Source organism: Platichthys flesus, chromosome 3, assembly GCF_949316205.1.
Source record: "Platichthys flesus chromosome 3, fPlaFle2.1, whole genome shotgun sequence".
Lineage (NCBI taxonomy): Eukaryota > Metazoa > Chordata > Actinopteri > Pleuronectiformes > Pleuronectidae > Platichthys > Platichthys flesus.
The window spans coordinates 11351991-11365785 of record NC_084947.1 but is presented as its reverse complement, the minus strand read 5'-3'; the positions used below and the strand labels follow the sequence as shown (position 1 = coordinate 11365785).

Sequence of the window (13795 nt, the reverse complement as noted above, 5' to 3'; positions counted from 1 at the left end):
AATATTTCCTATTCTTCTTTAACTCCAGATATTTGTGACACTGGTGGTAAAAGGAAATCGTGTGTAACATCAAGTTCAGTCGCACAAGTTCACATATCTCCTTTTTTATTTAAGAAAGACATTTCAACTCAGAGGAAAATTAATTTCCTTTGTGTGTGAGAGTGCAGTGAATGCTGCAACATCCAAGAAAGATACAAACAACTTGAATGGCACTTAGGAGACTCCATAGAGCAGCCAAGGCCCAACAGTCCCCCACAGTCCCCTCTTGAAACCACATTAAATTCAATAGATCTGGATTTTTATTTGGTTCTGTACGAAATTGCACACACTCACACATATTAGTCTCCTAAATATGCCTGTTTTTTTATCTACATCCCAAAATTGTTTTGGGAAATCAAGGTAAGTGTTGAATTGTAACGAAAGTTGGAAAATGAATCTGCATCCAAATGTCATATGTTCTTCCCTGGCCAATCGGAATCCTGCCAACAAGTGCTGCAGACATCGGCCCTGATGCTTTTGTGTAATCTTGCTAACAAGCAAAAAAACACACACAAGAAAACCTTAACAAACTGCCAATGGTAAATACACAGCTTCTTTGGTGAAGATGACAAAAAAGTTATCATTAAAAAGATGGAGTAGGTGAAGCTATACACATAATGTGAACGTATTTAATTTCATATCTATGTTAAATTTGAGCAACCAATGTTTTTTCCCAGCCTGTTAATCATAAATATTTATCGGTGAGCAGATCTAAAATAGACATTACCTTTATTAATTTAAATCAGGTCCTTTCTCGACCTCTTTTCCTTCATAATTTTGATATGCCTGACGATATCATTCTGCTCTCCACTGATTGTCTAGTGCACCGTGAGCACACAGGTTAAATCCATTATTCAGATGTTGTGCTATCTGCGCAGAGAGCTAGGTCACATGTCAGACGTGTGTGTACACAGCTGTCCCGCTGGCAGCGCTGGGCTGAAACCTTCACAGGACAGTTTAATAGGATCCACAGTGATGTACTGGAGCGCGGCCAAAGTTCCACACTTGTCACTTGACAGCACATGGTATTACTCTGCTGGAGGGGTAATGATGAATCATGCTGCTGCTTTGGCAGGACGACAAAGATGTACACGGCCTGGTTTTCTTAGACTTAAGGTGGACAGGAGCTCGGCTTATGGGTCTCCACCCGCTTGTTAATGAGCCGGGGGTCCCCCCCCCCCCAAGCCAGCGATTAAAACACAGGCTGAGAACAGCTTGAAAACTCCTGATATATGGAACCTGCCCAGTGCAATACACAGCAGGGCTCAGCAGCACAAATCAGTGTGTTGGCGGAAGCAGTTTCTCTCATTGAGGCAGGTGAACAAAAAACTCAGTGCACGTTGGATCTGCTCAGCCTCTGATGCCTGCCTGTGTTTGTATTGAACACAACATTGAGGAAGCAGAACTTTTTGATTTCCTTCTCAACTCGAGTTGACACGTTGACTCGCCCACTGAAGATTTCCCCCCTTGTAATACAAAGCAGAGCCCGGAGCCAGAGAGTGAGTGTGTGTGTGTTTTTGTGTTAGTGTGTGCATGAGTGTGTTTGTTTGGTGTCCCGGTTGCTTAGTGGGTCAGCGACGGTGTTAAACCCCAGACAGACACAGAACTGGCTGAGCAGAGATGTTTCCCCTGATTCAGCTGTCACACATAAACAGAGGAGGCAGAGGAGTATAGGGATGCAACAAAAACTGAGAGTAGTAAATGTGAGAAAAGGGAAAACAACAGGTACACACAGTGAAACATGTACACAGCTGCAAAACCAAGTTTCAACAGAGGAGAAAACAATGTTATAACCTAGCTGTCGAAAGGGTTTTATATCAGATGATGGAACACTCCACTTCTAACCTGGATCCTTCTCTTTATTTCTGATTTCTTCATCATGTTTCCTTTGAGCAAGAACTCTGTTCTCTTGAGCTTTTAGCTCATTTCTTCCTGTGACTTTGTTTTCATTTATCTGCATCCAAGTCTTTTTTCTTTTTCTTTTGAGTCATCACATATCTTGGCACAAGTCCTTGGACTCCTAAGAACTTCTGTTTGCCCTGAGGACGCTTTGCATTTAACAAAGAAACTAGAATGACACTCAGTAGAGTTCACACCTCCACCGGGGTCCAACCGTCCCTGAATGAAAACACTTTTAAATTCACTAGGTGCTGATAAATATCAGTCCTCTTAACATGCCTGACTTTTTCTTATCAAGATCGAAATGAAATATTGAAAAACATATTCAACTCGCCCTGTTAAAGAAGGTGAGAAAATAATGTATCTGGAAAAGCCCCTTGATCTGGATCCACTCCAAACTCTTCCGGGTTCTTTCCTCACCCTGAAAAGTGTCCTTTTTATCTGGACCATAGTTTTTCGATAATCCTGCTAGTAAACAAAACCTTCTTGCTGGAGGTAAAAAAATATAAAGTGTCCTCTTGGTCATTTATCTTTGAAGACACAAACAATAGCTCACAAGTGCACATTATATTCACCAGTATAATTATCACCATCTCATCTTCCTCTTAGTCATGTAATCATGTCTGTTCATTCATGTGTCGGCTCTCTCTCTGTCTCTGTCTCCTCTCCAACTATTTATACACTTTCTTTCCCAGGCTTCTTTGGGGTTTCCAAGAGGCATTTATATAACAGAGTGGCTTGATTAATGTGAACGTAACCCGGTCTTCAATCTAAGGTTTCTGAGGTTATAGGCTGGCAAATGTGTTTCTACAATAAGCATCCATTGTCTCCCCCCCCCCCACCTCTCACTTCTTGCTCCCTTCATTCTTTTCTCCCGATCTTTCCTCCTACCTCCGTGTTCATTACGGACATAATGTGCAGCTGCTAGTCATTTATTACTCTCCCATCAGCCGTTCATTTGCGAGCAGCTGGATTCCAGACAGTGGGATATTGAGAGGAAACTGTTCAATTACGATACGTGGATTTGAGGCTCTTTCACGGCATGTGTCGGGCCCGAGAGGTCCTTCACGGATCAGAACCTCCCAGTCAGCCTCATAACAATCAGTGTGTCTGAAACATCCAGTCCAATTTGGTTTGACGCCCATTAACCAATTATATCTCTGTTTTTACTAAACCTAAAACTCATAACTTTCACTTTAGAGTTATCTCTCAGAGCGTTCCTGCCTGTTTAAATAACCCTCAGCCCCAGTTACTACATGGATTTGGTTTTTTAATTTTTGAACTGCTCGAGATATGCTTCAATTTATGCCTAATTTATCTTGAACAGAGGCATCATAATGTCGCTTTAATAAAAAATTGATTGACTTGCTTTTGTAGTGCTCCAGGACACTCCATCTTTCACGCACATCATAATCCAAGCAGAAATGGGCATAAATGTGTAATGAATAAATCAGTAAACTGGGTACGTTATGCAATATCAAGATAACTGCGGTTAACACATTTTCTCTTTTCTTTCTTTTTTTACTTATTCATAATGAACAAAGATGGCTGAGACTGTTTTGTTGTGTGTTTTTCTCCATATATTAAAAAAAGGAACAAAAAATAATAGAACTTGCATGTTGGCTAGCAGCATTGTCCTGTTTTCATAGTATATTATAATGTTCAAACTAATGGAAATCATTACTTTTTGCTTATTATCGGTATTGGACAAAAAACACAACTGCATCTCTCCTGAGGAAGGAAGGAAGACTGATAATCTCCATCCCTCCATAAAACTGAGTGAGCACCCATGTGGCATCACTCTGGATATCCCAAAACTAAACGGCGGGGCTGTCCTGCAGGACGGATATCCAGTCTGCAGCAAGTGGCTGCCAAATAGAGGAGAACTTCAAAAGCCTGTTGTCCCCGTTTATAACTTTAATCCCTGACGAGAACTCGTGTAAACATTTAAATGTCAACCTAAAAACATCAAAATGAATCCCAACGTCACAGCTACATCTCTGTTTGTGTTATTGTTCACTAACTTCTGACTGACAAACACACACCGGCCTCGATACGACCCCTTAACGAAACACACACACACACACTTTCCCAACTGACTTCAGTGAGTTGAAGGTTCAGACAGGATGAGTCTGAACTCTTTCATGCACCTGAAGTACTAGAACGTTTTTGTGTTATCTTTTATAATCAATATTTATAAACAATTTTTTTCTATTTTCAAACTTCAAATTTCAACAATCCACCGATTAATCTATAAAGAAAATAATCAGTAATTGCATTTGGATACTAAATAAGGCAGAAGAGCTTTACCTCCACCTCCAACAACAGTTAAATCTTACTATTACATGAATGCAGTTGTAATAATGATCTAACTATATATAATATATTTTTCTGTCTTTCATACTTTAAGTAGATTATTGGTACTTAAACTTAAATAAAGGATGCGAATACTTCCTCCTCTCAGATGTTCAAATAAAACCCCTCTTGTGTTGTCGTTCCTTGAAGGGCCTGTAAACTCGGCAGCTTGATACCGTGAAACCACAATGTGTTCTGAACCGTTATCACACTGTGACACTCTGTCGTGGCTCCTGTGGAAAGCGTACGGGTCACTTTGGAACAAAACACTGAGATTATAAAATATTCAATACTAGATGTGTATTATGCAACATGTGAATCACATTAAGGCAACTGTAGGGGCTGTGGTGCGTGAATGCATTGTGTGTGTGTGTGTGTGTGTGTGTATGTGTGTGTGTGTGTGCGTGTGTGTGTGTGTGTATGTGTGTGTGTGTGCGTGTGTGTGTGTGTGTACAATGTTTATGTGTCTTTCCGTGTGAAAACCTAAACTCTGTAAGCTGTTTTCTCCTCTTTCTTTCCTGCTGTTTCACAGAAACAGCTAGCAGCTACGGCCCCCATGCTGTTTTTATTATCTCTCTCTTCTCACTCACTCCCTCCCTCTATGTCAAATCCTTTCGCTCTCGTCCCCCCCCCCCCTTTTTTTCCCTTTCTTTTCTCTTCCTGTCTCTTTGCTCCACGCTGCCTTTTGCTATACCTTAATTTCCTCCATCTGAAATCGGAGTGAGCAGAGGCAGATAAAACGGTAGCTTGCGGAGGCAAGGGAGAGAGGTAGGGGATGATGGAGGGATGGTGGTGGAGGCTACCTTCCAGAGGTCTGGATAGGCCAACCCATATCGGGGGTCACACTGAGGATAAAGATGATATGAATTCTGCTGTGCCGTTTTCTTCCAGTTTCTTGCTCACTCCAGCTCCTTCTTCCTCCCTGCGTTTCTCATCCTTTTTTTTTGTGCAGGAATGGAAAGTCAGCTTAAGTGCTGAAACACAGTGTTTGTTTGATCCCTGGGATCAAGATGAAAGAAAACAAAAGCTAAAATGTACAAAGAAAAGTTAGAGCATCGATGAGGCAGGCACGAAAGTTGCTGCCAAACAGCTTTGTGTGCAATGTCTTGCACAGAAATACATTTCTACGGTCGGTCTTGTCAAACGGAATCATAACAACCTCATAGGATGGAAAAGCAAAGAAAACAAACTCAAATTGAGGATGAAGTAAAGAACATTTAATGAAAAGAGTAATGTGGAGAGTACGTAAAAATACCATTGTGAATGTGATATATTTTTTTGTTATGAGATACAGAGTTCATACATGGAAGATTTTTAAGATATTTAAGAACAAAGACATTTTATTAGAGCGGTACATTGAACGTGTGGCTATCTTAGCTTGTAGCCGGTCAGTCCAGCAAAGGGAGTTATTTTGTTAACCCCCAACAAAACCCGTCGGCCCACAAACCCGCGGCCAGTCTAGCCGGAGCTTGTCCTTGACTATGAAGGTAATTGTTGCTGGAACTGGGTCAGAAGTAAATCCAGTGAACAGGCTCTTCTGTGCAACTCTATCGGCTTTAAAGTCCACGTCAATATAGGACAAGTGAGCACTGACCGCAAATGTAATGCCTCACCTCACTACCTCACATATCACTCCACAAGACGTCCACACTTGCTACCACAAGGTCTTCTTTTAGCACAAGTCTTAAGCCATACACATTAAATAATGATCACGATTTAAGTAATAAGTAACAGCTGATAGTCAAACCCAGGTAGGACTTTCAGGACTGTGGCGATGGGAGTGATCCTCATCAGTGCTGAGAAACATTTCATGATCATAAATCTTTCTACCTTTTCCTGCAGTGAAAAAAGTCAAAGTGCGACGAAGCCCTTTTGTTATTTTCGCCCCAAATGTTGAGCCAAATTATTTATGTGAAGATACAGATTCACCGCCTCAAGTCCAATCGTATGCAAATCTGACATGCAAAATGGAGACGCTCTGAAATGTCTTCATATTGGGGAAATACTGAACTTGTTTATGAAACTACATGACACATTTATGAGAAGCTGCAGAGAGGGACCCAAACCAGCACCAACAGACTGTCATGATAATAAAGTAATACAGCAACACCCATTAAAGATCAAAATACGATTTCCCCACTGTTTAATCTCTGTTTAAAAGTCCTAATAAAAAGTGACACCCCCAGGGAAGTGTAACGAACGTCTTGTTTCCGATGTGAATCTTCACGTGAGCATCCTAAACTACATGCCCTCACATGGAGCCTCATCTGGAGGCTTGGAAACCAGGTGGAGGTCTGGGGGCAAGGATCAGGGTGCGGTAGTGCTGAGCGGGCAGCAGGGCGGTCGAGGGGGTCGCTCGGGGTTCGATACCAGCTGGGTGAGAACAGGCGCGATTCATTAAGCAGCTCCAATGCATGTCCCAGTATCAAGTCCCCACTGCAACCAGCCCTTAACTGAACCTCGGCCAAACCAGGTAACGATCTAAAGCTACCTAAGAAAACACGCCTTCCTCTTGACAGGCACTTTTATACAGCAGCATGGACATTTGCTTAAACATATGAACCATATCTCCATTTGAATTAATGCGACTTAAGGTGAGCGGCGGCAGATTGCATATTTTATTGTGAAGGGCATTTCCAGTGTTTGCTTAAGCAACGTGCGTGCGACCCCAGTATATCACCATTAGCTGTGAAGGGTGCTAATGACATATTGTGTACCAGGTTACTTACTTTGTCTCCATTAGCCAAAGTGTGAATGGTTATTAGTCTGCCAGCATTGACCTGTGACTCCACATCTACACACACACACACACACACACACACACACACACACACACACACACACACCAGGATGCTGGCACACAGCGTATTGGCTCGGGAGATTTGTGACCTCTTTCCCTCCTTTGCTGCCATCGCACTCGTATTGATTTCTTCTCGTCTTGTCCTACAGCTCTCCCTCGTTCTCTCCCTCTTTCTCTCCCTCCTATGGTGTTTCTCTCCTCTCCTCCCTCCGTCTAGCTTCACTCCCATTCTCATCCATCCTGCTCTGCCACCTTTTCGTTGTCCTCCTCGTAGGTTCCCTCTCTTCTCTCTGACTCTTACGTGGAGATTTCAGTTATTGACAAGCATCGAGATTTTTTAAAAGAGCTCAAAACGCCTCCGTGTCAGCGACTCCTAATATAAACACAGCTGTGCATTTGTGTCTATATCAATTTGAACATAAATCTGTGTTACATATATTGTGTTAAAAGTAATGCTCTGCTGTGGGTGACGTTTTGTTTATCTGAAAATGAACCCCTGCTTTGTTTCTGTGTTAGTTCGGCGCGTCCTTGTCTGTGTTTGTGGGAAATTGTTTGAGTTAGTTTGAGCGTTCCCTGTGGGCTTCCTCCTGTGTCCTGGAATGTCCTGGTTCACTGCCTCTTCAGTGCTACTGGAGGACACGCATGTGCACGCTCAATGACATTCACATGTGGACGAGCGCGCACACGGAGACACTCTTTTAAACGTAAACCAGCAGGGACTGGGGAGATCAGTCAATGTCAGTGTGGAGGCCATTAAGAGTGCGCACGCATACACACACCCACATGCATGTGTACACATACACACAAACACACACGGCACGTGCATGTGTTGTGAGTTTTCAATTGGTCACAGACCAGTGACTGTTCTGTCGATGTCCTGGATGATTTCCCTCAGAAGGACTCTGTCAGCCCCTGATCTCTCCCTTCCTCTCTCCCTTCTTTTGTCATCTTACCATTTTCCTTTCCCCCTTTTCTTACAATATTCATATAATTATCATCTAACAGAGAGTTTCCAGGTCATGAAACATCCAATGACTTAATGGGCTTAGCTGCAGTATTGTGTAATTTTGCACATTTACTAAGGTCATTGCTACACTTGCTCAATGTTTTGCTTCTACACAATAATATATTATAGGATTATAGCTTTAACACTCTGATCCTAATAGGACATGGCAGCGACACATATCCTCTCGTTTAGTGTTTCGATGGCGACGTGGAACCCAGTCCCCCGTGTCTCCATACACGTTAATGCAGATCTAATAGGTCGGTAGGTTGATGGAGCCATCAGCATGCATCGCATTCGCTGATCTCACAGGTTGTGACGATGGCGTGGTGCCATTGGTCACTATCGGAGGGTTATGGTGAAGCCCCGTTATTACCTGTGGGGAAATGTGTGTGTTCGCTTGTGGCAAATCCACATTAGGTCTTAACACCTGTCAGCTTTCACTGAGCTGCTCCCCAAACAGCAGGACAAACATGTGTCAACCAAATAGCTAATTTACATTCAGGAGCGAAATCCAACTTAAAAACGTTATTCAATGGCTTCGGAAGCAGCTCAGAGAAACTTTGTTGCAGGGATGTTCATGTTTTTTTGTGTTTTCAACCCCAGGCTGTAGTTACTTTGACCTCGTGTCTTTGTCTTTTGTAAGACTCCCTCCCTCTGTGGCACTGATGAAATAATAATACTCACTGTTGACTTTTTTCTGTATCGTCTGTTTCTTCCCCCTGAAGGCCTGTCGGTTTGACCTGTCACTGATCACATTTAAACACCACAAAGCTTTAGAGTGCTTTCTCTCCCCCGTGCTCCCTTATCTCTTTCCTTTTCCAAACCATTTAGCTTCAAAACCCCCGGTCTCTGTCTTCATGTCTGGCCTTGACTCACTGGCTTCCCTCTGAATGTGAATTCTCCTCTGCTTTTTTGGTCTCGACTGCGACAGGGGGACCATCCCTTTGGAAGGAAATGCCTGTGACTGACTGACTATAGTCAATGCTCAGCTGAATGACGTGGGGCTGACAAAGTCACGCCACTGGTCGTCCGGCCGAGTGTTAAAGTCTCACAACATAATAAATATGACATCAACAGGGAGTTTACAGGCTTCGTTGCTAACTTAGTGTCTGTCTATGCTGGATTTAGATTCAGAACCCCTCAGCGACTGTTCTGAAACTTTCACTGGAAGACGGTCACCAGTATGGCCCTTTGAGCTCAACGTTGGGAATTCCCTCTGCAGCCACATCTCTATAGAACTCTCTTTCAGCTGTCTGCACGGTGGAGAGGAATGGGCTTTTAATCGTTTTGAAAGTAAACCAATCTTAAATCACAGAACAGTCATTGTCTCTAACTGACGTGTACAGTGAATCACCTCAACGGTGTTATAGTTGTAGCATCAGGATTTTAGCAGTGCACAGACACAGTGTGAAAATGGTTTTGGTGACGGCTGGTGAACATGTTATCTGAACGGGTCGGGATTCAATCATGATCTCATATAGCCGTTCTCCTGTCGGACAACAGTTATACAAATAGCACGTCAACGAGATCAGAGCCTCGGTCGTATGTAAATACTGTATGTGTGAGCACAGTGTGTAGGAGTGAGGCAGGAAGATAAAGCACTGGAACCGACACCAGGGAGAATGTAAATATGACACGATCGTGACCTGAATATGCTAATCAGCGTTATGCACAGGCCACAGCCACTTCCCATTGAAAGTAGTTTTATTATAATCACAACACTTTTCATCTACGCTCCCCGGCTTTTCACACTGAAGACAAACCAGCCTCTGACTTTCTGTTTCAGCCATCAGGTTGTGATAGCAGTTCACCTCTTATGGCAAAGGACATGATGTGCCCACTAGTAATTGAAAAATAATGATTGCTGAAACCGTGCGTTAACTATAGCATCCTATGCTTCACACATCACAGTGAGGTTATGAGTGGGTTTGTGCAGTACCACAACACACAGACATAAAGGTGTGTATTAGTTGCACATCTCTACTCTGCAACTTGTCCTAATTAGATACTTTTGTGCATGTTTTTCTCCCAGTTGCCATTTGTCAGCTCCTAACGTGTGGACGGAACACGTTCTCCCTCTGCTGCACATTCACTCCACAGCTGCCAAGCGAACTTTGTTATGAGAGGTGACGCTCCTCGAGTAAAAGCAGTATCCGAGGGTTGAGGGAGTTTCTGTGATTGATAGACATGTTTGTGACTGTATCTACTTGTCTCGATACTTGTCTTCCATTTTTCATCTCCTCCTTTTCTCTCCCCCCCCCCCTGACAGTAGTGGTTTTGTTGATGGGAAACACTGTCAAGCTATAGAGACCCACATTCCAAGCTTGTCTGCCCATAATAAAATGATGTGAATTCTCCAAGCTCTGTATCTTAACAAAATAAGAACCAGGGTGATGTGGGGACTTTTTTAAACCTTGTGTGATTCAGCCTCTTTCTGACCCAGCAACATTTGCTTCTTGAGATTTGCATTGGGAACTACTGGCTCTTCACTGTTTTCCACAGATGCAGTGACATCTGTCTTTTATCTGTTTCTATTCCCACTTTGTGACACGTTTTCTCTATTGACTTCAAAACTGAAGGGAAACAGGGGAATCTGTTCTCTGCTGGATCTAGTTTGTGAGCTGCTTCAGATCTTTGGTGTCAAAGCGTTGGCATATTTTTCTATAATAGTTTTAGTCCCTAGCTGACAGACAGATGAAACTATAGGATGAGACAATATGTTGATATCCATGACGCCTTCTAGCATCAAGTGTCAACACAAGACAAATGTCGTGTATCTCTAGAAAGGAAGAAAAGTTAATGTTGCGTCAATGAGTACAAACAGTTTAGAGACAGTATTTTCCCCCAAACAGTCAATGTGACCTAGATTTGTTTTCTGCTAAGTTTTTCTCCGTTTGACAATTGGAACTAAACATTATTATAACTACACTTATAATTATTATTAATATTTTATCACTTACAGCTTAAGACTTATTATTATATAATATTCTGGATTCAGGTAAATCAGCAATAAGACTCGTTTTTAATTTCATCATGACCCCACACTGCTGTAATGGGAAAATCTGGTTCAAACCGAACAAATTCCGTCTTTACATTGAAGTTACCCACAGTGTATGTCTTACGTTTGTTTCGTTTATTTTTAGGCGTTTATTTTTACACGTGCAAATATTCACATAAACAATAGAAGATGAGGTTTCACATATCATCACACACCTGCAGCTGCTCAGAGCAGAGTAACACACAATATAACATACATCGACAGGCCTACACAATGTGTTCCATTAATTACCTCGGTACAACATCCTGCTCCCGCTGTATATGTGTTTCTGCCACGGGGATGCAGCTCCCAGCAGGAGGAAGGAAGTCAGTATAACACCTGCACTGTCTTGTCACTCTGCAGTAAATTGTGTGCATGTTCAGTGGGAAATCACAATAATCAACCCTTAGAAACAGACCTTCAGTTCTCAGCACAGCAGATTGTGTGTTTGTATCTGTTAATGAAGAAATGGCAACATGTCCACAAGCTGTAACAGTAATACCAGAAAAACATACTTTTCAACTGTTAGCATCACTCGGTCAAAATTCATATTGTTGGTTAAAGATATAATATGTAACAAATATTCATTAAAATGTCTAAAACAAAGATAACTTTTGTTGTATAATTGTGTTTTTACGTTATCAAAAACGTTTCCAATAATGTTTAAATCTAGAGAAATCCCCAATTTTATCCAAGGTGGCAGGAGGTTTCATTTTAACTGTACATCTCATTACCTGCTTCTGTAGTTGTTTATTATTAGGTTAAGATCTTTAGCATCCAGACATCTGGTCACTGTTGATAGATCATATTTGTTTTACATAATAATCCTGAAGATGAGCCAATCTACATCTTTTGACTGTCGAGTGGAGACTTTAAAATGCTGTCTCTGAGTTTTGGGGACAGCTGCGCTTCCACTGGATCCAATCCCAAACAAGGTGAAATATGAAATAGCCCGAATTTGTAAGAGCGAGGACGCGGTGTCAACCTTGGATCACATTGACTGAGGAGCACCACAGAGTTGCTTTAAAACTTACCAGGCGTCCTCGGTCCTGTGCCTGGAGGAAGGAGCCTCGTACACAATGCAATTCAGCCTTTCAATCGGAACAGCCTCTGTGCAGCCACTGTCCCACAGGCTCCCGGATTCTTCTCTGAGCAACAGAGCAGAGCAGGTGACGTGAGGCCCCACACTAATATCTGTGGATCTGACTCTTCTCCGGAATTGGCTCCATCCTTTCTGTCTTACCTTGAGATTTCTATTGGACTTATGTGTCATCTGTTATGTGCTGGATGAAGAAAAAGTAGTGAGTTTTGATAAATGTCGCACCTTACATAAATCCTTCTTTGTGATTTTGTTTATTCCAAAAGATTCACATTCTGCCCAGACCTTCCCACTGATTCAACTAGTGTTTTGCTTTTATCTTAGTCTTATCTTAGGGTTAAGAAGCCGCACAGGCCGCGATGCAAAGCTTTGAATGTACATCTGTATTTTTCTTCATGACTTCACTCGTCACTGGCTCCCCAGCTCTCACTCTGCTCCCAGATCCCATGTTCCACCCTGTTTTCTGTAACTAGCTGTCTGCCTCATATGAACCACTGACTTTAATTGGCTTACTTTCCTCATTACTTCAGCAGCAGTGTTCTCACTGGTCTCCACCTCCTCCCTTTCGCTTTGTAACCCTTTTGTTCTCATGCTGTGTTTTTTTTTTTCTCCGTTTACTGCAACTGCCTGCCCACTGGTTGTCTCAGCTTTAGTCCTGGTTTGCTTGTGGGTTATAATTGCCTCTTTATCTGCCATTTTCTTAGCTTCCACCTTCCTCGCCGTGTCCCTTGCTCTTTCATTTAAACTGAGAAACTGTAACAGCTTCCCTTTATGGCTAGTGTGCTTACGTTCTGATATTCACACTCCTTTTTTATGCTGCTTTTGCTCTTTGCCCTTGTAGCTCTCTGCCCCTCGCTGACTTTTATCACCTGTTGTGCCAACAGCACCTTAAATCGCTTCTTCCTCTTTGGCCCTCTGTGCCATCAGAGCTTTTTGAATTGCAATATCATCTAAGATCTCCCTTTACTTTCCATCTCTTCCATTTTAATATCCCTTCTCATCAATTTGTATTTTTTTCTCTAACTCAAAAGCCATATCTCTCCATCTTCTAGCCAGCTCTTATAAAAGCTGTCTTACTCTTTGCCCTCGCGGGTCTCTCTTCACTTCTCTGGCTGGCCATTAATGGCTTTTTGTCCATCTCTATCCTCGCTCACTGGATTTCACTTTCGGCCCTTCCCTCTGTCCCCTTTGCCTCCACGCCAACTAAAACTGTCTCTTAACTTAACTGAAGTTAACTTCTAAAGTAATGGGCCCCAGTCAGATTTGAGGAGTGGAGAATGTTTCTCGGGTCCTGGTTTTGCTGCGGAAGCTGAAATAAACTGCCTACATCTTTTCTCATAGTATTTCCCCCGTCTACTCCCCAGACCCCACTACTTTTACCTAAAATTCATTTTGATCTTCTTTTCATTCTGGCTTCACTCCCTCGTTTTTATTGCCCTCCCTCCTCTGACTCTGCCTCTGTCGTTGCTCTCTATTACCTCTAATCGTCTACTGTCATTTTTCGTTCAAGTCTACGAGCTGAACCTTTTTTTATCGTTCATCAGTCCGTCCTTGCTCCTT

The 13795-nt window shown here is 42.5% G+C and overlaps 1 protein-coding gene across 1 annotated transcript in view; it reads left to right on the top strand.

The window, feature by feature from the left end:
• The window catches only part of unc5ca (unc-5 netrin receptor Ca), a 187465-nt gene that overhangs the window by 94103 nt on the left and 79567 nt on the right, over positions 1-13795 (top strand). The gene's annotated exons all lie outside the window — the stretch shown is intronic.